Below are 26,626 nucleotides of genomic sequence, written 5' to 3' on the forward strand. Positions count from 1 at the left end.
AGTCTTCTTATAACAAAAAAGTCTTTTGATAAGTCATCATGAAACGGAAGAAAAGTCTCTTGATATGTTGACTTACAAGGAAAAAAAAATCTTTTGATATGTCATCATATAACTATAAGTCGTCTTTTAATGGAAAAAAGTCTTTTGCTAAGTCATTATATAACGAAAAACAGCCTTTTCATGTGTTGACTTTAAACGTAAAAAGAGTCTTTTAATAAAAAAAAGTCTTTTTTGTTATATGATAACTTATCAAAAGACTTTTTTCCGCTTTAAGTCAACATATCAAAAGGCTGTTTTTCGTTGTATAATGACTTATCAAAAGATTTTTTTTCCATTTAAAGACGACTTATCGAAAGTCTTTTTTCCATTATAAGTAAATATATCAGAAGGATTTTTTTTTCGTTATATGATGACTTATAATTTTTTTTTTTCTTTTTTGCAATCTAAGGCGACTTATCGAAAGACAGACTCTCTCCGTTGTAAGTCAACATATCAATAGATTTTTTCTGTTACATGGTGACTTATCAAAAGACTTTTTTGTTATAAGACGACCTATCCAAAGATTTGTTTCCATTTTAAGTAAAAATATCAAAAGAATTCTTTCCATTATAAAATGACTTATCGAAAGATTTATTTTAGTTATAAGACTACTTACTGAAAGTCTATTATCCGTTGTATGATGTCTTATCTAAAGACTTTCTTCCATTATTAGACGTCTTATTGAAAGTCTATTTTCCGTCAGATGATGACTTATCAAAATTCTTAATTGCATCATAAGATGACTTATCAAAAGACGTTTTTCCATAATAATACAATTTATCAAAAGGCTCTTTTCTGTTATATGATATCTTATCAAAAAAAACTTTTTTTCCATTATTAGACGGCTTATCAAAAGGCAGTTTTCCATTACATGATGACTTATCAAAAGTCCTTTTTGCATGAAAAGATAAATTATAAAAGTCTTTTTTCCGTTATAGGATGACTTAACGAAAGGCTGTTTTTTATCATGATGAATCATCTAAAGACTTTTTTCCTTTATAAGACAATTCATCAAAAGACTTTTCTGTTATAAGCTGACTTATCAAAAGTTTTTTCATACTATGAAACGACTTCTTCCATTATAAGACGTCTTTCAAAAGTCTAATGATATTTTTGTAAAGTACAGTTTAGAAGGCCATTTAAATCCTCCATACGACCTAATTTATTTTTATAATCCTTTCAGTCTTTGACAGGATGTAAGCATCGGTAACCATGGCAACCGACTTGGCTATTTTCATAATAGAATTCATTCGATTTTTCATATACACAAAAGAGATACAATATTCTTATTCGTACATGAACTGATGCCATTATATTCAGAGGAGTTAAGAGCAACGTATAAATATAAAGGAAAAAGTTTTTTTGTGTCAGTATTATAAAGCATCTTTATTACGCTTAAAAACGTTGTCACAGAAATTAATGGAGCATGAACGTGTTTGTATCCGTGTGTGTTTATGTGTGTGTGAAAGAGAGAGAGAGAGAGAGAGAGAGAGAGAGAGAGAGAGAGAGAGAGAGAGAGAGAGAGAGAGAGAGAGAGAGAGAAGTAATGTAATGAAATTAATGAAAATATATAATTAGTTGTTGCAAGGTCTTCTTAATATCGTTAAAATAATAATTACCGCAAGAAATGAGAAGTAAAAACGAGCAGAGGAAATTACAAAGAGATTGAAAGTTATTACAATTAGCCTGATTTGCTATTCTGTTGTCAGATAAGTTTATATTATATTATCATTTGTCTTTAAGCTTGGAATCACTCAAGCTTACAGAACATACTTGTAAATTTCAGCAAAAAATACAGAATATTTTTACGAGACTTAATCAAGTATTTCACATTGTCCTACATTCTTATACATTATGATGAATTTGTAGGAAAATGTTGTATAGATTAATAGATGATCAATTTCATATATGGCTCTTCACAAACCAGGACACAATTCTTAATATTAAAAAAAGGAATTAAAATTATCACATTTTAGGATATTTGCGGTCACATATAGGGATTTCAACAGCTCATAATTAACAATTAGAAAGGAATCGATAAGTAATGACTGACCTTATCTCGTTAGTTTTTTATATCAAGTTCCTAACTGATCAAGTATGACTGGACTTGCTCAGTTATCTGCAGAGGCAGATCTTCCAAATTCAAAGTGATCATTTCCCTCTGGAAGTGTTTTCTTCGACAATATTAGGCCCACAGTTCTATAAAGTGAAGTACATGCACCTTCTTTCCATCATATAATGCAATATTTCTAATGAAAATTGATATACATTTATACAATGCTCTTTATCAATGGGAAATACGAGATTTTCTTCACTTGCTCTTTTTTACCTAGTATAGTGAGAGGCAACGGATAGGACAATATCCTATAGATCATATGATCAACGGCCAAGACTATTTCCACCCAAGTTAAGACTAGGGAAGGCCAGGCAATGGCTGCAGATTACTCATCAGGTAGATCTACAGGCGCCACAACCCCTATCCCTAGCTCACAGTGAGAGTAAGGTAGTAGAGACTAGAGTGGAAGTCCTTTTAGGGCTGGGAACTGGCATCGAACTTCCTACCCTCGAATCGTGAGGCAGAAATATTACCCGTGGGTCTAGCACAACCACTACGTGGGTTACTATCATCTATATAGTATGGCCCGTTACCATTATCTGACCAACGAACTCTCAAATTTCAGAAAACATAATTCCGACTTTCAATCTCTGAAATGGAATTTTTCGACCTGGAATGATTTCATATTTCTCAGAGACCGTTTTTGATCCCCCTTGAACTCGAACGTTGGATTGAGATACAAATCAATTAATCACCGAGATCGTAATGAGTCTTGATCTGGGTCTCGATTTCTCTTCCTAAGTTTCCTCTTCTTCAAGTCTTCATCTAGATGTTGAGTCGAAGCAAATAGACCAAAAATTCCATAAGCGAATCTCTTCTTTCTTCAATTTTTATGAGTTTTATTTATAGTTACTCATTAAAAAAAGTGTTATTGATCCGAATAATAATCATAAAAGATAGGTACGAATGTGTGAATATACTCTTTAATGTACGTTGAACGGAACACTAAGAAAAATATGTTCTTATTTGACAATTTTTATGTATTTTTTTCAATTACTGAATACACATATGAATGAATGTAGCCTATGTGTTTATATTTCAGATATCTTTTATACCATCATAAACCATATTTTGTTTCGGTTGAAATTTTTCTTTCATCAGCTTTATTTATATTTTCTAGATGTCACTTCCTAAATGATCTATATAATCTAGCATAAATTCAATTAACTAGTCGATCCAAAGATGTCCTTATTATGAAAGGTTCTAGTTCTTAATTCTTAAAGATACAGATAATTTAATGATACTTTTGTATATCTCACACTTCCAGTATTCGATGGTGCAACAATTCCCGAAGCCGAAGACCGAGTCCGTTGTGTAATCGATCAGTTAAGGACATAAACTCCTTCACAGGATGACTGAATCGACTCGGAACAAACGTCTGTCTCGGTATAAACTGATTGTGTCCATCCTGCGGCCAGCGGTCGTACCACAAAGAGATACAGCCTCCCTCAACGTCGTTATTCAAATATGCTGGCCTTATGCCAGTCAGCATCAGCTCTGGCTGCCCTTCGTTAACAGGACCAAAGTAACTTGAAGCTCTGAACATAGGAACATTGGGTTCGAACATACATACACAGCTGTCGACACCATGGTAGGCAGACCTCGCAGCCTCGTTCAGCCTTTATTTGATTTTTAGTTTTTTGTGTTCGTTATATATTTGCATACTGCTCCACTCCCATTTGCTGTTTGCTTCTATTCGTATGGACATTTTATTCCTTTGATGCAAGGATATTACATTCCAGGTGTTTCTATTTTATTAATTGCTAATAATAATAGTTTTCATATTGATCATATTATGTCCTTTTTTAATTACGATGCTGTAAAAAATATCTGTCTTTTTATTATTCTCCTTAGAGCATATTCCCATTTAATCTTACTATTCATTAATAATACAAAAATTAAAATTTTCTGTTCATGATGGGTTAATTAATAACAGATACCAGAAAGCTTCGCAGGAATAGAAAGGGAGAAATAGATTTTTGGATTGTGTTAGTGAACATCCTGTAATTCTTCTTCTTTCGAATACGTGTTCGAAGATGGAATTCTCTTGTGCATTGTAATAACTCGCAACTATGGAAGAGAAGCCTCGATCGATATGTTGAGATAGGAGACGATTCGATGCAAATACGAGAAATAGAAACTTTATTTCTAGAAAAACTTGAATCATTGATCTCACAGCAAAACTTGTAGCCTACGCTTCAATAATAATAAGAATATTAATCATGATAATGATAAAATCTGGAAAACAACTTGTAATTAACACAGACTAACCTAAGTAAAAGTCAGACTTTTATTGTGTTATCTCCCTTATTGATATTCCACGTTGTCATTTGATATTGAAACCACTTCAACTGCAAGAATATGAAACAAATGTTAAAACATATGAGATATATCGTTATAGTTCTCACTAAGATTTTCATTACCTTTATTCCTGTCAGCGAGAAGTTATTACTTGTCTTAATGTACAGATTTTTCCTGGAATCACAAAGAGCCATAAGTCTCTTCAATGCTGACGTTAATCTACCAAGTTCCTGCTTTGCACGGATATAAGTAAGGCGTAATGTAAACAATTCATAAATACAAAAATGAACTGAAATATTACTGAATTACGATTAATGGGCCGATTAATTTATCATTAGCAATCATGTTCCACATATGCAAATAAGGCGGCAATAAGAATGAAATATTAGTAGTCATGCTCAAATCCATTCGAAGAAAAGGCGATGGAAATGCTTGACATAAAAGAGGAAGCAAAATAAAAGACGCATCGAACTGTGCTTAGGAAGCTCGAAATATGGAGGGAGAAAGAGATAAAACTACATTCCTTAATTCGGTCGGATTCAAACCGATTTATCTCCCTTGTGAACACTGGCTGATCTGGTCATTCCATTAGTCGGGATGTTGCTGACTATGCTACGTATTTTTTTTTTTTTTTCACTTGGAATGTTTGTATTTTGTTTGTTTGATAACAGGATTGTTTGTTTACGTTTACATAAACCTTTACAACAGTCGGCCTCGCCCCTCGTAATAAGTGTTAAAAATACAGAAGAAATAGGAAAAGGACCTTAGATGAGAGGGAACCTGTCAAGGGAGTATTATTATCACTAACTAAGCTATAAATCCGTATTTATAGAAGATGGACGTTATAGGCCTAAGGGTCCAAACAAGGAAAATAGCCCAGTGAGGAAAGGAAATAAGGAGACCGATATAAGTGTGCGCCTATGTGCACCTTCAAGCAAGAGAACTCTAATCCAAGACAGTGGAAGACTGTGGTACAGAGCAGCCATTGCCAACCGGGGTTCCTGTTTTATCTAATGATATTTTTATTCATATATCATTTTTCTTCGTTAAACACTGTGATAAATCGCATATCTATACATTATTTATTGCACCATATCGTGTCATATTTTTATTTTCAATTTCACTGAAGACAGGTATTATAAATGAGGGTTAAATGGTTCGCCGAGTAAGCAAGCAATGTGGTTTCGAGGCAGCATGGGCCATGAAGCAAACCCGTATCGCACCGTTCAACGGATTTCATAAGTGTTATCATAGATATCATACAAGAGACGCCGCATTAACCCAGCCGGCGTACGTGTAGGCGACAGCCATCTTGCCGCGGTAACTTATCAAGGTCGATCGGTAGAAATCTAGCTCTATATATGCGTGCGTGTGTGTGTGAGTATGTATGTGGATATATACAATTCTATATCATTATCATCATCTCCTCATAAGCCTATTGATGTAAAAGGCCTGAATGAGGATTCATTGTCTAAATTCATCAAAGGATAGCCAGTGCCCTGTGATAAGCAGTGCCTATCTAACAAAGGCAAGTGACCCCTGACGGTCCATAATAATTCCAGTATGATGATTATCTACTATATATATATATATATATATATATATATATATATATATATATATATATATATATATATATATATATATATATATATATATATATATATATATATATATTCATATATATATATACATATATATATATATATATATATATATATATATATATATATATATGATATATATATATATATATATATATATATATATATATATATATATTCATATATATATATATATATATATATATATATATATATATATATATATATATATATATATATATTCATATATATATATATATATATATATATATATATATATATATATATATATATATATATATATATATATATATATATATGAATATATATATATATATATATATATATATATATATATATATATATATATATATATATATATATATATATTCATATATATATATATATATATATATATATATATATATATATATATATATATATATATACTGTATATTCATATATATATATATATATATATATATATATAAAATATAAATTTATACATATAAATGTAACTATAAATACATTCGGTATGAATTACTTGCATGCTCTTGGTGGTGGAAATGTGTTTGTAAACATATTGCTGTATCGATTCGTATGAATAATATCGCATGCTCTCACTTTTGACTGCAACACCAGTCGACAAATTTTCTTTTTTATTTCTTTATTACGGAGATTTTTTTTGTCGTTTGTCTTCATCATCAAGGTTCGATCTATGATTTCTTTTAATTATATAACAACTAAAGAAATTTTGCAATGCGATTATTTGTATCGTTATCATTACATTGCCCTCCATAAGAGGAAAAAATATATTGTGTTTCCTGATGTTTCTTTTCTTCCTGTTGTCAAATCTTCAAATCAATTCATCTCAGTCATTTCAGGTCCAAATGATTTGAAATTTGCCACAAAGGTCGAGTGGGCAAATACCCAGATACCCATGTGCGTTTACAAGATTTTCTCGATACATACCTTTAAAATATTTTTTTTTTTTTTTTTTTTTTTTTTTTCTGACAAAAATATTTTTTGTCTCCTGTGACCTGGTATTATAACCAGGTTCTAATACCAGGGAACAGGTAACCATACTATGCAGTAGATTTTTGTTAGAAAATAACCAAAAACCTCAATAAAAGGACTCTAAAGATATGCATCAAGAAAATTTTTAAAACGCACCTGGGTCTCCTGTGCCCTGGCATTATAACCGAATGACTTGAAATTTTGTACTGAGATGCCTTAGATAAATACTAATAGGAAGTCATCAACATTTTCGACATACATTGTTCAAAATGGTTAATTTAGCGATTTTTTTTTTTTTCATCTTTAGACGAAAAATTAATATTTTCGGCTCCTATACGCTCATATTTACAGCATATGACATGAAATTTCGCATGAGGGTGCCTTGGATATACCGTATATCCACGGGATGTAAGTCACGTTCTTAGTATACATCACTTTGAAAATTATTGTTTAGTGTTTTACGGATATTTTTTTTTTTTTTTAAATGAGATTTTTTGCTCCTATGCCTTGGTATTTAAACCATATATCCTGAAATCTGGTATGGAAATGCTTATAATAGGCTATATGCAAACAGAACGGTATTCACAAATTTTGCATCCACAACTTCAGATGTTTTCTTGTAAATCTATCGAGGATCCATTTCTGGAAAAGGTTAATATGGATCAGTGCATGGTTGCATGGGGAGGGAAATGGAGTGAAATATGCTGTATTTGTTTGGCAAATGTTGCATTTCTAGTTATACAAAAACATTTGCTTATGTAATACTTTAATTATGATCAAAATTATCATATTGATTTTTATTATCACTATTACTATTATCATTGAGAAAATATATAAGGAAAATATAAAATATATTTGATTTTAATAAAAACCAAAGATAATTTGTGCAAGAAAGCAAACTTAAGATGATCTTGTCGAGAATATTTCCTACACATTTTCTTTATTATTCCTATATCATTGTTATAATTATCATTGATATTAATGTTATTGTTTCGCCAGGTCACCAAACACGTTGTTGCATCAAGTCTTTTATTAGAATAGGATTCAACCTAAAATACAAAAAACTTGTTTCAGCCAATACATCAATGCTCAATCCCAAAATTCCACCATTTATACAGAAGCATTTAAAATTTTATACATGTCCTGTGATAACAAAATTTGTTCAAATATTAGCAGCTAGCAATAAATTCAATTCCGTTATTTAAATATAAATATAAATATACTCTTAGCATGACAAGCGAATTAATACAATTTAACACTTACATCATTTACGACATCGGCGGCCTGGGAATTCATTAAACCCAACCAATTAACCTCTTCTCGAACGGTGCTTCCGTCCTTTTATTTAACTGCAAACATTTACAAAACTTCAAATACTACACACACATAGTAACCAATTCATAATATGATATAGCACAGTCCCAAAACACAAATAGTAAAATATAACAGTACATCGTTTAATCATCATAACACCAATTACCGAGTTATACCAACACGCCGCCTGCTGCAAATCTTAGTAACAAGACAACTTTAATGAACGCCAGTTAAAATCCCACAATTTATGCATAATTTGATACCTCGTAATCACTTTGACAATGAGTACAATCGTACTGAAAAGTATTCATCAACAATATAAATAATCGTACATGTTAGGTTACACTAACCACTAAACCAAGTAATACCCACCTCATATCAGGAGCAACTGATCACGTGACCATCGCCACCACAAACCTCAACCAGTATGTCCAAAGACAGCCACCGTCCTGGAAACCTTCACCAGTAGTCTCTAACGCGCATGTGCAAACAAATGAATTCTAATATGTACAGACTATATTAACCAACATAGCCAACACCAATAATTATCATTATAAAACTATAATGATACAGTTATCATTCTTCAATACAATCATCTGATAACAAACGATTATAGAGGACATATGAAGTTTAACAAATTTATTTCATACAAATATTTTTGTATAAATAACAGTTTTGGAAGATTGATATAGATTATATAATAAGAAACAGTTTTTCCAGAAGTAAATTGACTATGTTCCTTATTAACATATTTACACTTGTAAATATTCTTTGTAATGAACTAACATTGTATTCACTGAATCTTTTTGATATATGGAAGAATTTTTTTTTTCATGAAACTAAAACTGTTGGAAAGAAAAGAAAGGAAAGATTAGCATGTTGATCTCTTCTGATATAAATAAAATAGGACATCTTGAATCATTGTGAAATGAACTAAAGGCAATAGCCTACTTTCCAGACATGGTTTGAGGTGGATTTAATGCTAAATAGAAACTTTTTGCATATAGATAATGCTTTTTCTATTCTACTATACATGAAGTGTGCAGTGACCTGAGAAAAACCACAGAATGACTAAGAATATTTCGTCAGGTTCTGGTGTATGATATGCGAGTCACATCCGATACTCTCTCTCTCTCTCTCTCTCTCTCTCTCTCTCTCTCTCTCTCTCTCTCTCTCTCTCTCTCTCTCTCTCTCTCTCTCGTGTGAAACTGGGGTCTCCCCCACACTTTTTTATGAAATGAAAACTAAAATCTCCAATGAACACAGAAGACGACCTTTGAGAGGTTCAATATAAAACTGATCCGGAACTGAGTAGTCTAATTGATCAGAAACAGTACAAGTCATCCCATTCATTCCATTTTGCAGATGAAGCCCTAGGAAATTAACATTTGCCATCTAAATACCTTAACATTGTAAATTCATACCATAAAGCTAAAGACAAGATGGCCATTAGGGTACGATACGGTACGGAATACGGTGCGGTTGAAATTAGTCTATAAATACGGTACAGAATTACAATACAATAATTTTACCCAAGTATGGTAGGCCTTAGGGAAAATGGGCAAAATTCCGTACCAAGGCATTCCTTAGACTTGATATACAGTATTACTAAGCGATTAATAGAGCATAATTGCCTGCTTAAATGACTGCATAGTTAGATCATTACTGTAAGAGACATTTAAATTTGGATCATACAATGCACGTGTGTGTGTGCCTGGAATTCCGTAACTAACGTGTACATCTTTGTGTAATTCTTGAAGTATCACGTTGCGAACATACGCAGCATCAACCATACAATCCGAATAGTGTTCAATCTGCTTTTCCAATCTGCTTGGTTGGGAACGTCGTGCCTGCTGCCCAGTTCTGATCATGTTACCTTCACGCGACTTATTTATGTAGTATACGTTCGAGTAGTCAATTCTTCCATTGTTGTATGCATGGCAGCCACTGGAGCAGTGAAAGATATTCTGATATAGACAGTTTCTGGAACTTTCTGGCAAGATTGTTTTTCCCCCCACATAGCCTAAAACAATTCTCATAGTTAAAAATTCATAATGTTTATAGTCAGGATTATTATTATTATTATTATTATTATTATTATTATTATTATTATTATTATTATTATTATTATTATTATTATTATAATAATAATAATAATAATAATAATAATATTAATGATAATAATAATAATGACAATTATTATTATTATTATTATTATTATTATTATTATTATTATTATTACACGCTAAGCTACAACCCTAATTAGAGAATCGGAATGTTATAAACCTAAGGGTTCCAACAGAGAAAAATATCCAAAGGAGGAAAAGAAACAAGGAAATAAGCTACAAGAGAAGTAATGAATAATTAGAATAAAATATTTTAAGAACAGTAACAACATTGAAATAGATCTTTCATATATAAACTATAAAATTCTATTGTATTTACAAAACCAAACAAAAATCCATATTAGTTTTTTTATTACAAATGTTTTGATTTGTAATTTCTCTTTGTTTTCCTACGATCTGTAATCCTACTTTTGAACGAAATGAATTCAACTTTTTGTTGATTTTTAAGACAATGTGAAGTAAGATAAATTGTATAAAGAGTTGAAGTGTATAGAATCGTATTATACAACTTGAAATGCAAAATATATATGAATACACATACTGTGTGTATATAATCCTATATATACATATACATATATATATATATATATATATATATATATATATATATATATATATATATATATATATATATATATATATATATATGTGTGTGTGTGTGTGTGTGTGTGTGTGTGTGTGTGTGTGTAAAAATCACAAGAAAACTTGATGCTCAGACGCAGAAGAACCACAGGGAAAATGAAAATACGAAATATACGATTAAGTCCTGACTAGTTTCGTGATACTTCTTCAAAGGACTGATTTATTGAGAGAGGTTTCTTTACATTTTATAGGGAAAGTAAACGTACGAACATACATATAGAGGTCTACAGAACAATGACACTCCCATACCAGCTACCTGGGCTGAGGTCAGGTGTTTACTAGGCGGAGATCCAACCTCATTACACACCTGCCAAAAAGGGTCATTTCTGGTGACAGGTAAATTCCTGTTTTTGACATTCAATACAGTTTATTTATATGAATAACGGTAGCATTATCTATAAAAATACATAAGCAAAACTATATGTATATTTAAAACACATCTATATATAAATATATAAAAAGACATATACATACGTATACACAGACAGGCATTCATTCACGAACACGCATAATATATACATAGACATATACATACATGTACACATACTGGTATACATATACAGACACATACATAGACTTACATATAAATGTTCTTTTTTACACATGATTAACATATATATATATATATATATATATATATATATATATATATATATATATATATATATATATATATATATATATATACATACACACATATACATACACATACATATATATACATGTACATACATATATACAGATATACAAACATGTACACATATACATATATACAGATATACAAACATGTACACATATACATATATACATATACACACATACATATAAATATATGTATACATATTTACACACATATATATACATATACATATACATACATATACATATACATGCATACACATACATATACACATACATATATATACAGATTTTCAGATGCCTTTTATTATAGCAGTAGATGCCAGTGACGTTGGCATTGTAGGTGTCCTTTTTCAGAGAAAGGAGGACGGTGTTCATCCTGTGTCTTACTATAGTAAAAAGTTTCTGGCGGCGGAAAAATTACTCCATTATAGAAAAGGAAGCTCTTTCTTTGGTTCGCGCTCTTAACTATTTCAAGCCGTACGTGACAAATTCTTCTTTGCCGGTTGAGATATGGATGGATCACAATCCTCTGGTTTTCATCGAGCGGATGAAGGGAGCAAACCAGAGGATTTTACGCTGGGCCCTTTTTCTGCAGGAATTCAATATGGTTATAAAACATGTTAAAGGGACTGACAACAAAATTCCAGATACCCTTTCTAGAATTTAGTGTGCTTGCCTGATCCTTCTCATACGCCGTCTTGCTTGTTTCTCCTTGAGGTTGTATAAAAACCAAATTTTTTTAGCTTTGTAGATAAAGTTTAGGAGGTTTCTTTGAGTGGTATACACTCTAGTGCTTTATAAAGGTTCCCCTAAAATTAATTATCGATTTATCCCGATATACCAAAACTTTTGATTGTATAATAATATATATGATTTTTGGACTATAAAACCGGTGTATTGTAGGTTAAGGTGTATGTCTGTGGGCGTACCTGTAAGTTTATTCAGGTTTAGTTAGGAAGGTTTGTTTCCATAGAATTGGAGATTTTTTACTAATTACGGTAATATTTGATCTTTAAAAATAATGGTAAACTACATAAAGCTTTTCGTTTGTATCCATTTGTATATTAAAAAAAAAAAAGATAATAATTTTTCTGTTTAAATTTCTTTTTTCTTCTTCGGGGAGGAAGGTATTATGTATTAGCGTAATATTTGCTTTTGTTTTCATCAGCCTTGTTACTGCATTTTTTTAATGTAAAATTAGTATAAGATTTAGTTTATAAGGCTTTAGTTGTAAATTGAATTTTTTTCTTTTGAAGTGCTGTTTTAACCTCCTCCCCGCCCGTTTAAAGATTTATAAGTGTCTAGTTTAACCCTTGTTTCTTTTCTGTGTTTTTTGAGTCCTTGGTGAGAAGAGACACCTATGTTTACACGCGAGGAACTCGATTGCTAAAGGACACAGTTCCAGCTTGAGGTTACCTGGACCTACTTCAGCAGGGCTTGTGTGAGCTTTTTGAGGATTGCAACACCAACAGTTGACGGCTTTATCAGGTGCATTTCTGCCACCTGCCGTCACTTGCATTTCCTGCGTGTTCTCTTCTGCGGTCTGCAGAGGCAACATAGGAATCCTGGCTTTAAGGTGGACTTGGGAGAGACACATCCGTCAACGCATCTCCACCATAGTCAGCTGCGAGAGCCTTGGAGCTTGTGGTGGCATGTAGGGAGGCAGTTGCCAGGTAGGTGATTATTCACCTTTTTGGGGGGTTGGGAGTCCATTTCCCTTCCTTTGATGAGGATTCCTGCTGAGCTGCACTCCTTACAATAGCTGAGTGTGAGTGGAGTTGCTACCTTGGTTGGAGCAGTAGGTGTTTTTATCCAGCCACAAAGAGTATGAGAATTCATATTTTTTATTCATTTTTTTTTTTGTTTCTTGATAATTATTTAGATGTTAGTCTCTCTCTCGTTAAGAATGTGGTGATAATTATTTAGATAGACTCTCTCTCGTTGAGAGTGTGGTGTTTCCCGTTCGAGAATTTTGCTAGTGGTTATTTCTTAAATGCTAATTGTTATTTGTTAAGTGCTAGTTGTTAATAGTTAGTTGTAAGTTATTAAATTCAAATTGTTAGGTAGTCACAAGGTTGATTGTTCTAAAAATTATTGTTGATAAATATTGTTAAGTTTTCCCAAGTGTTTTCGTTTCCACTGACCATTTTACTGCCTGAGATTTTTGTGAACACTGACCTCTCTTATCGTGCAATAAGAATTTGCACCACGGCCCGACAAGGGTCATAAGAATATATATATATATATATATATATATATATATATATATATATATATATATATATATATATATATATATATATATATATATATATATATATCTATATATAATATATATATATATATATATATATATATATATATATATATATATATATATATATATATATATATATATATATATATATATATATATATATATATATATATATATATATATATATATGTGTGTGTAATAATTATATATTTCATGTTTAAAACACATGACCTAATTGGTCACTGTGGAAGTAGAAGCGAGTGTGAGAAGTGCTGTAGTCATATCATAGCAGGATGCGAATACCAAACCTCAGCAATGTAACATTTTTCATGAAGAGTAAACACTAACCAGTCCGTGAGAAAGGTTGCCTGTGAGAACGGAACTGAGTATCTTCCGGCATTAATGTGGTGTTTACATAAATCCTTAAGTGCTGAAATAACTTTAACATGCATATGGATATTTGTATCAGTTTACTCGAAGATGTCATACGGAATGGTCATCCGACCAAACCAGCTATACTCCTATGATGGAGATGTTAACACTATTGTTCTTAAAGAATAAACCATTTTAAAGTTAACTTACTTCGACTTTACTTGAAGATGTAACATACCAACTATAATAATTAACAAATTTTAGATGACATTTGAAGAGAACCCAAATGTGTGTTAACAACAATAGCACACTAATAAATGGTGCCAGCGGTAAAACTCTAAGAACCAGAGAAAGCTCTTCAAGAACCAGCAAATAAATCACTAAGAACCAGAGAAAGATCTTCAAGAACCAGCGAATAAAACTCTAAAAACCAGAGAAAGATCTTCAAGAAATCAACAGTAATGAATCTACAATTTTGACTAAGTATCATAGTCCACCGAAGAAATGAAACATTTCATACCAACAAATGAATGTTATACAAACTGATGAACAGGATCTTCAATCAACATTATAAGAAAACCAAGGACCGACATTCAACGTTTACAAAACATTGAAGAAACATATCCAGGAAGCACTACAGTCAATGGAAATCGGACCGAAAACATTCACTCAAACATCAAGAGAGAGAGAGGAAATCGGACCAAAAACATTCACCCAAACATCAAGAGAGAGAGTAAATGATGACATCACACAACGCCATATAAACCGAAGCTAAGTACAATTTTCTTATTCATTTCAGTATTGAGCAGTGAGGTGTAGTTACCACGAGTCGATAGTCCATTATTACTGGGGTGAGTTGTTTGCTAATCTTCAATTTCCTTTCATTAAAGGAAACTGTGTTCAACTCCAAATTCTCATCTAGAATTTTTTTTTCTCTCTGTGCTAATTCTGTTTTCTTTCAGAAATTCTCGGGAAATATCTTTGTGTTCCGTTTTCTTTCAGAAGTTCTCGGGAAATATCTTTGTATTAGTACCATTGATTTGGGGAATTTTGTTATAATCATTATCATTTAGTGCTTATGCGTTTACGCAGTGGACGTCTGTATTCATATAGATATTTTGATTAAATTGCAAGGGGTCGTAGACATAGGAAAAGAAATACTGTAAACATGACGCCCCCTGTGAGCCCAGCCCCTGGACCGAGTAACCCAACAGCAGGACAGGGTAATCCCCTTCCTATTGTGACACTTGTAAATGCTCGCTCCGCAATCCTTCCTTTTCAGGGTCGGGTTAATGGGTTCTTGCCTCAGAATGTGGAGATATGGATTTCATCCGTCGATGCCCATTTAAATGCCAAACAAATCGTAGACCCTTTTGTACAATTACAAGAAGCTAAAAGTTTTATAGACTTTTCTAAAGGAGATGCGAGTGCGTATTTAAGAGGTGTTTCATTTCAAGAAGCAGTTACCTGGGATGATTTCAAAGTTAGGCTACGTGCGGTCTATGGGGGTGAAGAAGCCTTAGATGTAGTTTTAACATTAAGAAATACACTTAATCAAGCCACTATAACTCGGCTTAATGTTATTGAGAGAGCAGCTCTCATAGCCGATAGGCTTAATGAATATCAGGATATTTTAGGTAATTCCACTTGGGTTACTAGAGATAACATCTCCGTGAAAGATTTTTTACGATTAATGTATTTAACTTGCATGACACTTATGTTGCCTGAAGCTTTAGTGCGGTGTTTTGATAAAAAGTTAACGCCAGCAAGTACGGAATTGGATGTATATAAACAGATAAAGAAACACATGTCTAAGTGTCCTGACCTTGATCCCGTGTTAACCCAAGTTTTTGCAAAAAATTAAACAAAGCCACAACAAGTAAATGTAGTTAATAATAGTCAAGATGCAGGAATGACGTGTTATAATTGCAAACGTTAAGGTCACTTGATTGCGGACTGTAGAACGAAATTCTGTTCGATACATAATAGTTCGACTCATTCATATAGTCAGTGCTACTCGCGTAAGACACAACAGAATCCTAGAAATACACAGTCAATTCCACAGTCAGTTCCATATGGAAATAAAAAGAAAAATCCTCATTTTAATAAGGAGAAACAGCCAAACCTCAATGTAGTTCAGAATCCCAAACAAACAAACAGTTCTTTGAATAACGCTAAGCCTGGGTCGTCAAACCAGACCTCGCAAGGTCAGACTAATTTTCAGAATGTGCAGAGCAAAGCAAATACCACATAATTAACTCCAGTGGGGAAGAGAGTGATGTTGGGTCAAGGTCATTCATATCAACATCAGTAGTATTGAATAATCAATTTAATGTTTTATCAGATCATTGTGAGGCAATAGGTTTTCCTATGAAACACACGGCCGAATTAAGTAAATCAGTGCATGCTCCCATAGATTTGCAATGAATTCATACGATAATAAGCCAAAATGAGTTACGACCAACATTATATGCTGTAAATTTAGAACACAGATCATTTACATTATTTTTTTACTCTGGTAGTCCACGTAATATCATGGATTTGAAGACACATCATTTGTTGTTTTCGAACTTTCCAATAGAAAAATCCGGAGTGAGACTCTCGGGTATAGGAAATAATGAATTAAATGTAATAGGCGTAACTCATGTTCATTTCAAGGTCGGTAAGCACACGTTTGCCGATACATTTGTTGTTGTACAAAACATTGATAGGTATCCAGCTGTAATTATAGGATACCCATCTATGGGCAATCAAAACATTATCTTAGCCCCTGCCAAGCACGGCGTGTATATCAAAGGAAAATTCTATAAGTCTTCTAATACCTTAAAATCAGTTTTGGATAAAAAGGATACGACAAATGAAACAGTGACGTACGTTGAAGAACCAATAACTTGTCTCACTAATAAAGAAATAATATACGCGACCCAACAGAATTCTCGTTCACCCGTAATATCATCTTGCATGCAATCTATCGAGCCAAACGTACCTTCGAATTTAATAGTGCAAGTAAAGAAAACATTACCGGGATCTGAAATATTAATCCTTTCCGACACTTTGAAAACTAACGGAGTGTCTATCACATTGTTGATGTGAACCTACTGTATAAATAGATACAGTAGGTTCACATCAACAATGTAATATGGAAGTCTGTAATCATTTAAATACCACTTTAGTAATTCACAAAAATCAACATATCTTGGATGTAGAAGTTTATAAACATCGTATTCTTACCGTTGCTGAGATCAATCACTCTCAATCAGTTGCGGATGAATCCCTTTTGCAATCTATTAAAAATAAAATCAATAAAGACATTCAAGACGAAGAAATTCAGCAGAAAATTTTTGGACTTTTAACTGAATATCATGATGTTTTTTCCACTACGGATGGATCCTTAGGAAAAACAGATGTGATCGAGCATCAAATAAGGTTAAAGGACAAGCAGAAAATTATCTATGTACCCTCGTACAGACTCCCTATGAAATTCCAGAATGAAATAAATGATGAAGTAGGTAAAATGCTAGAAGAAGGAGTCATTAGGAAATCGAACAGCCCTTATAATTTTCCATTAATAGTTGTACCGAAAAAAGATCGAACATGGCGTATCTGCGTAGACTTCCGTCGCCTAAACGAGGAGACGATCCCTGATCGATTCCCAGTGCCATGTACTGACGATATTTTGTCTTTGTTAGGTCAGAATAAATATTTTACCAGTTTGGACTTACTTAAAGGCTTTCACCAGATATCATTAGAAGAAGATAGTATCCCATACACAGCCTTCAGCACAGCCAGGGGACATTATGAATTTTTACGGATGCCTTTTGGTTTACGTTGTGCTCCCATAACTTTTACAAGAATGATTAACATAGTGTTTGGAGACTTGCTAGGGGATATATTGCTTGCCTATATGGACGACCTTGTAATCTTTTCCAACACCTTAGAAGAACATCTACGTAAATTAAAACTAGTACTACAGAGACTAAGACAACATAATTTAAGGGTAAAGATTAGTAAGTGTGAATTTTTCAAAACAGAATTAGTCTATTTGGGTTTTATGGTGTCAAGCCAAGGTCTTAAAGTAGTCCATGATAAGGTGTCGGCTATCCGTAACTTTCTGATACCTACTACTGTCAAGGGAATACAGCAATTTCTGGGTTGTAGTGGATATTACAGGCGTTTTATACGCAATTATTCAATAATAGCCGCTCCCTTAAATGATCTTACGAAGAAGGGCGTAGATTTCATATGGTCTGAGCAGCATCAACAGGCGTTTAATACCTTGAAAGATGAACTGTGTAGTTCTCTTATCTTAAAATTTCCTGACTTCGGTAAGGAATTCTTCATTGCATCAGACACCTCAGACTTAGGAGTAGGTGGGTATTGCTTCAGCAATATGATAAACAATTTTTCCTGATAGCTTTTTATTCGCGAAAACTGAGAACTTCCGAAAGTAAGTATGCAGTAATAGACAAGGAAGGGCTAGCTATTGTTAATTCACTAGTGCATTTTAAGTTCATAATATACGGTTATCCCGTTAAGGTTCTTACTGATCATAAACCACTAACCGACTTCTTTAAAGGCTTCAACCACAGCCCCAAACGAACTCGGTGGCATTTGATCATTCAAGACTTTGGCGCGAGAACCGGGTATTTACCTGGGAAAGCAAATATCATTGCTGATGCATTATCACGCAACCCCGTGTCATCTTGTACGGAGCCTTTAGCTGAATTAATAGATATATCAACATCCATGCCTATTGTTAAAACGATATCTGAACAAGAAGATTTGGGCTGGAGTGCTGAATTATTACAGACTGAGCCAAAAAAAAAAATCAGAAATTAGAAAAAATTATAAATGCTTTGAAAGGCAATCATAAGGAAAAGGAATATATAAAGTATAAGCAGCTGAATTATATAATCAAAGACAATATTCTGTGTAGGACCGTGACAAGGAAAACCCGCAATACACCACATGTAACTAACGACCAGGTAGTGGTACCAATCTTACTTATTTCCACTGTCCTGAATTGGTTGCATGCAAATCCGTTGCATAGACAGCCGGGGTTCTCATTAATGTCACAGAAAGCCAAATCATTGTTTTATTGGCATACGATGCTTACAGATATAAAAAAACACATAGCTAATTGTCACACATGTCAGGAAAACAAAGGGCATACGAAAACACCTGTCAGCCTAGGGGCTTATCCCGTGCCCAATCAACCCTTTGAAAGAATACATTTAGATTTATTAACATGATTTTACGAGTTAGACAGAGGAAATAAGCACCTCTTAGTAATTGTAGATGCTTTAACTCGATATACAGAACTAATAGCGCTTAAAACTAAAACTGCGCTAGGAAGTTTTACGAGTGTTACATTTGTAAACATGGAATTCCACACATGATAATCTCAGACTCGGGTGGAGAATTTAATAATGACTTTCTTACCTCATTGTGTGAATTCCTTAGCATAAAGAAAATAAATACCATGATATATCACCCAGATTCGAATGGGCTAGAGGAAAGAGCAAATAGGAAGGTTTTAAATATATTAAGAGTAACACTAGGGGGATCAGACCCCAACTGGGATATTGCAATACCTGCGGTACTGAGTACTCTGAATCATTCATATCATATATCAATTAAAATGTCACCGCATGAAGCATTGTATGGTACCCCAGTTAGAACGGCTTTCCATGTATTAACGCCTACAACTAATCTATCAAATCCTTTAAAAGAATGTATAAATGCAAGCAAAAGTTGTTTTGATATCTTTCGAAAGAATTTAGAAGAATCACAAATCATAATGAAAAGGAATCATGATAAAATAGCGAAGCCAACTAAAACATATATCGTGGGTGATAATGTATACATACAGGTAAATGTACGTAAAGGACTCAATTATAAACTAACACCTAAGTTTGAAGGCCCATTTAACATTTTGGAAACATTAACGGCCAATAGGTTTAGAGTTCAAAACGTATCCCAACCCACTGATGAGAGAATCGTACCATTGGCTCACATAAGAAATTAAAATAAGAGGGAAAGAAGTGAGGGGAAGATTTTTATTTTTTTACATTGTATGTTAAAAGTTTTTCTTCTTAATACAGGATTAATTACATATATTTTTCTCGTTACAGGTTTCCAAGATGAAGTTTTTGTTGTTGGGAGTGATATTGTTTGCTCAGACATTTACACAGCATGTTATTCAGATAGTTTTTTTTCCTTCAATCATCACAAAAATGCTCAAAAAAGGTGAAAAGAAATATTTCAAGCGTACGGCTTTTCGTCTTGCAAGAATAAATGTTTCACCCCCCAAAAATTAAAAACAAAATGGGTTCAAAATCCCTTAGTAAACCAATTTTTTTTTTCATTTTATTACCTGAGTACAGAGTTATTACAAAAATCAATAAAGAAAATTAAGAAGATACAAGCAAAGGCTTCTCGTAGAAGGGATTTTGATAGAAAGAAAACTATTAAGGTTAAATAAAAATATCATAAGAAAGATGTTCAAAAGATGATATAGAAGATAAGCTATGAAACATAAAAAGAAAACTACTTTCCTTCCCGAGAGCGGCTGTCTTTCTCGAGTGAGCTTGCCAGTTCCGTAATGGCTTTTATGTTTATCTAGGCAACTTTTGCTTCCTTTGGAAAGAATAGCTTCATAAACACTTTTAAAAGCTTGCAAAACTTGCAGTGTTTGGCAACTTTCAAACTTTTTGGAGACCGTCGGATTTCAAGTGAGACCATATTTCATAATTCAGTTTAGACGCCGTTAATAACAGGATGTCAAGTGTTGCTATTGTTCTAAACTATGATGTTTGTTCAAAAGGCCGTTAATTATTAACCTGTATCCTTGGAGTGGTGTTTCTGTATTCAAAAAAAGACACTTTGCACCTGTGACTCTGAAGAAACAGAATAGGTGAGGAGGGCTTTCTTGGGGAGAAGGAAAGAAAGAAATTTATTTCTCGAGACGAGAAAGAAGAATGACAAGGAAATTATGTGGAAGAAGACTTTCAAGACAGGAAGAATAAAGAAGAAACATTTTCCGCAAAAACAACAGAATAGGTACTAGGTTGGCCAGGGCACAAGGCACCCGTTGAGATACTAACGCTACAGTTATTGGGTCCTTTGACTGGCCAGACAGTACTACATAGTATCCATCGCTCTAAGGTTACGGCTCATTTTTCTTTTGCCTACACCATACACCAAAAAGTCTGGCCTATTCCTCCCAAAATCTCTTGTGTCCTCATACACCTGATAATACTGAGATTACCATACAAAGTTTGACTGTCAAAATTAGGACTTCCAAGAATAAAAGTTTGACTGTTGAAATTAGGATTTCCAAGAATAAAAATCTGACTGTTAAAATTGGGACTTTCAAGAATAAAAGTTTGACTGTTAAACTCAGCATATTGGTGGAAAATGTTTATTTTTTCAGTTTTCTTTATATTCTGGTTCCATTCTTTAATTAAGTTATTTTCTTTTTTATTTACCGTTTTTCCTATAACGGCGTTCTTGCTCAAAAGTCAAACACTATTTGTGATTCAACATTTAAAGGTAAAGTGGTTTAGGTTTATTTTCTTATTGTATTAACGCTTCCACAGCCGTTTAAAAAAAAAAATCCCCTTGTATCTTTATCCTCGACTCATATTTCATTTGAAATCTTGAACTATTTGTGTCTGAATGCATGAAAGTCTCGTATTTAGTGATACCATCTTAAATAGCTCTTTGTTGAAATTTTCTGAATTGTTTATCATACGCCATAGACAAGGGTAAGTGCAACAGCATTACACACACTCACATACAAACACACACACACACACACACACATAAACACACACACACACACACACATATATATATATATATATATATATATATATATATATATATATATATATATATATATATATATATATATTTATATATATATAGATAGATAGATATATGGATGAATGTATATATATATATATATATATATATATATATATATATATATATATATATATATTTATATATATATAGATAGATAGATATATGGATGAATGTATATATATATATATATATATATATATATATATATATATATATATATATATATATATATATATATATATATTTATATATATGTATTTATATATATATATATATATATATATATATATGTATATAAATATATATATATATATATATATATATATATATATATATATATATATATATATATATATATATATGGTTAGTGATGAGATGAAATATTATAACTTCATTCGTCTTCTGCATATTACTTCCTTTAACTCTCCAGTTGTCACTTGGAAATATATTAAGGTTATATTTCATGCAAAGGAGAGAACTTTCTTAAGAGCTCTCGTACTGAAAAGTGCGAATACCCTAAGGAAGACACTGATTAATAACAACCCAGGTAAAGATGATGGTGAGATAGGAGTATATGTGATTCCATGTAAGGATTGTGAGGAATGCTACATCGGGGAGAGCGGCCGCTCGTTGGAAATGAGAAAAGGGTAACAGAATGGGGGGTCTACTATAATGCCATAGCCCGACATACTTGGGAGAAAAGTCATGCAATAGCCTTTAAAAAGACAGAAATTGTTTACAGGTGTCGTGACAGGGCAATGAGGAGAACGATTGAAGGTGCTGTGATCTCTTTGAACAAGACTTTTGAGGGTAGCAGGGCAATAGTAGAAGATGCCAACATCAGTGAAGAAATATGTAGGAGAAACAAAATTCGTAACTGTAGAAATATATGTGCCAAGATAAGAGATGCTTCCTCCCCAACATCGAATTGGATAGTGACCATCGTAACATACCACCCGAAAGATCTGAGAATTTTGGAAAGGACAAAGGGCCAACAACCTGAAACTGTTTTGTAATTGGTTTTGATCTGTTTTTAACTATGTGGTATGTATATGAATTGTTTATATATTTCTGTTTTTCGTTATATCAGTACCTGACTTGTAATTTTATAAACATTTTAGTGACCAAGTCCACAGATGATGGACGAAAGCTCTAAAAGTTCTATGTATATGTTTACAAATATACACTTAGTTTTCATACACGTCTTACATCATTGTGGAACCTTATCAAGAAATATATATACCTGCAAAGTTTTTTAGCTCGTCGGACTATCGGCTTTTCTTCCTTCCCCTACTTCATTTGCAATATTTATGGACCCAGTCTCTTCTTGATGCCCATTTATTATCTGTCATTTTCATATGCCTGCCCAAGACTTGACAAGTCACAATAAAATTTTGGAGAGATTAAGATTAATTCTCAGAAAACTCTGAAATATCTGTGTTATAAGTGAGTTTTTCTGTTTAGTATTTGAGGTAAATCTCCTATTTATTGAAAGAGGAAATTTGAATAGGATCACAATCTAATTTGGTTGCTCCTCAATATCATTTTTTAATATGGAAATGTGTCAGGATTAACAAATGTACGTGGCATGAAAACTCCATAATTCTTGTTCAATAAGTTCATCGGTTCTAGATGTAATATATGTTACAATAAAAGCTGAGGTTTTAAATGGCAAGATAAATTGTTTCTTTAAATAATAGTACACTAGATAGAATGAAAACGAAAATTTGATGGAAAATCTTCAAAGAAATAGAAACCAGCCCTCTTTGTGTTGGAGAAATGTCTAATATGATAAAATTAAAAAGTTTTCGTGATATAAAGCTTCGAATTTACGAAAACCTTGAGACTTTAATAAAACTAAAAAGATAATCAATATCTTCCGTTCAACAGTTGAAACAAGAAGAATGTAGCAATGGAAGATAAGGAAGATTAAAATCATCTCTCTCTCTCTCTCTCTCTCTCTCTCTCTCTCTCTCTCTCTCTCTCTCTCTCTCTCTCAAGTGATAAAAATTCATTACATATGTGTTGGAAATAAAGAGATTGTGTTTCTGATATGAAACAAATTGGAAAAAGTGGAGAGACTAACCACAATTCGATGAGTCTAGAATTGCTGTTGGTTGAGGGATAAGCTGAAGGAGGCAGAAGCTCCAATGATTATAGATATAACTCAAGAGGTAGTCAGTTAATGAGGTTTCCCAGGAATGTATAGTCATCTATTAATTGTAATTGTAGAGATTACTGTTGAAATACTTAATATATATATTATCGGGATGCTGTTAGTGCATAATGCGTATTCACCTTATAAATATAATTACAAGGAGAAAAGGATTTCAGCTACATGAAAAATTGCTCTAAAATAACTAAAAATTTCATTCATGATTGTCTTAACCTTCAAATAAAGCATTTCTGTTGTTGATTTTTGTGACTTTCCCTAAATTTACTGACAGACTTGTGGAGACTGCCTTTATTGGATGCTGTGATCTCAAGAACCTGGGTGAGGACACGAATATTATCTCTCTGCTGCATTCATGGAGGAGTTATAGCCAAGTCAAAATTACGGCGTCCAGAGTGGCGGCCATCTTGAATTTCAGCATGATATAATTAGTTGACATTGTTGAGAATGTTATTTTTGGATTCTCTGACCCCCAAAACCTTGGAAAACACACCAAAATAATTTCCGTAGCCCCTTTATAAGAAAAGTTATGAGCTTTATCAGTTTTTACAATTTTGAGGCAAAAAAACGACAAATTTGAAAATTGACCTTTTTACATAACATCTCATTTCCATGATTTGGCCAATAAGTACACTTACTGGGTATCATTCTATTTCTTGAGGTCTCTAGAGATGAAATAAGGCAGAAAAAGTCATCAGATATTGGTCTGGCTGGTCCTGGGGTTACATTTATGGAGGTAATTAAAATTTTCACTTGACCGCAAATTTGATGACCTTTTGACCTCTGGTGACCTAATTATTAAACATAATTGCAAATTGTCTACTTTACCTGTTAGAGAGGCACAGGGCAAACATTTGGATATGTTATTCATCTATCTCTGACCATTCAGTCCGGAGTTATGTCTAATTAGGTTTCCCCTTACCCCAAAATTGGCAGCTGCAAAATTCGATGATGTCATCAAATTAATTGGCCAAGGAGTGGTAGTGAGTCCCTATTTTTTCTATGGGAACATTAAAAAAATGAAAATATGGATCAAATGCCACAACCTAAATACACATTTGTGAATTTTAAGGGGGGGGGGTGTAAGGTGAGCCCCTTCAGCCCACGGACTAGTAGCTTAGCTGGTAATGATGGTGATAGTAATAGTAATAGGCTGAGAATAAGACGAAAAAAGAAGACAATTTTAGGAAAAAAGAGAAGAACTAAAAGAAAAGACGACTTTTCGGCAAATTGGCATGAAAAAGAAATTGTTAGCAGGGAAAGAAGAAGGCAAGTTCAGTTTTATGCAAAAGAAGTAACATTAATAGGAAATGGAAAGTCTGAAGAAAGTGAAGAGAAAGAACAGGATAATTTTGGTGGCGGGGATGGAAATTAGAATAAAAGACAGTGACCTGCCGATGGAGACTATTTTCTGACGGAGAAGAGGGAGAAGGAGACTTCCTGGAAAAGATAGATCGTTTCCCCAAATACGATAAATCTGTATCCTGGATTACCTCTCTCACGGCTCCTCCTTACAGCCATTCCTACTGTGAGTGACGAGCCGGCCTCTTTTCTTCGAGGTAAATCCTCTATTTTTACTACGTCCTTCCTCTCTCCCTTTTCCCCAGCCTCCAGTGGGCTAAAGAAGGGCAATTGGTTGCTGGTGCCACTGGCATTAGAAAAGTACGTGAAAGAAACCTCGTTCTGTTTTCCCTTCGATGTCCCATTGTGAATTCCTTGGGCGACGTCCAGTACCTGATTCCCCTTTTGAGCTTCTGTTATTTACTCGCGGGTGGCAGGGATGATGTCGCAATGGCTGTCGGGTTATGTCTGCCGAATCTGCTATTGTTTCCACTCGCCTGACAACTACAGCATTGAAGGAGGAAACTTTTGTCATCTCAAAACATATTAAGACAAGGGAGCCTTCCAGCACTACACCCAGCGCTCTCTCTCTCTCTCTCTCTCTCTCCCTCTCTCTCTCTCTCTCTCTCTCTCTCTCTCTCTCAATGACTTGATAACCAGTAGCTTTCTCGTTCGTCATTCCTAACAGTTCTTTTCTACCATGTCTATTTCATAATTTTTCGCTGTGTGTGTGGAACTTGAACGTCAATGGCCTCCTGCTCCCTTCTCTTTATTAATTGAGTTTTCACTTCAATTCGAATATTGCAATTT

This window comes from Palaemon carinicauda, chromosome 20 (genome assembly GCF_036898095.1).
Source record: "Palaemon carinicauda isolate YSFRI2023 chromosome 20, ASM3689809v2, whole genome shotgun sequence".
Taxonomy (NCBI): Eukaryota; Metazoa; Arthropoda; class Malacostraca; order Decapoda; family Palaemonidae; genus Palaemon; species Palaemon carinicauda.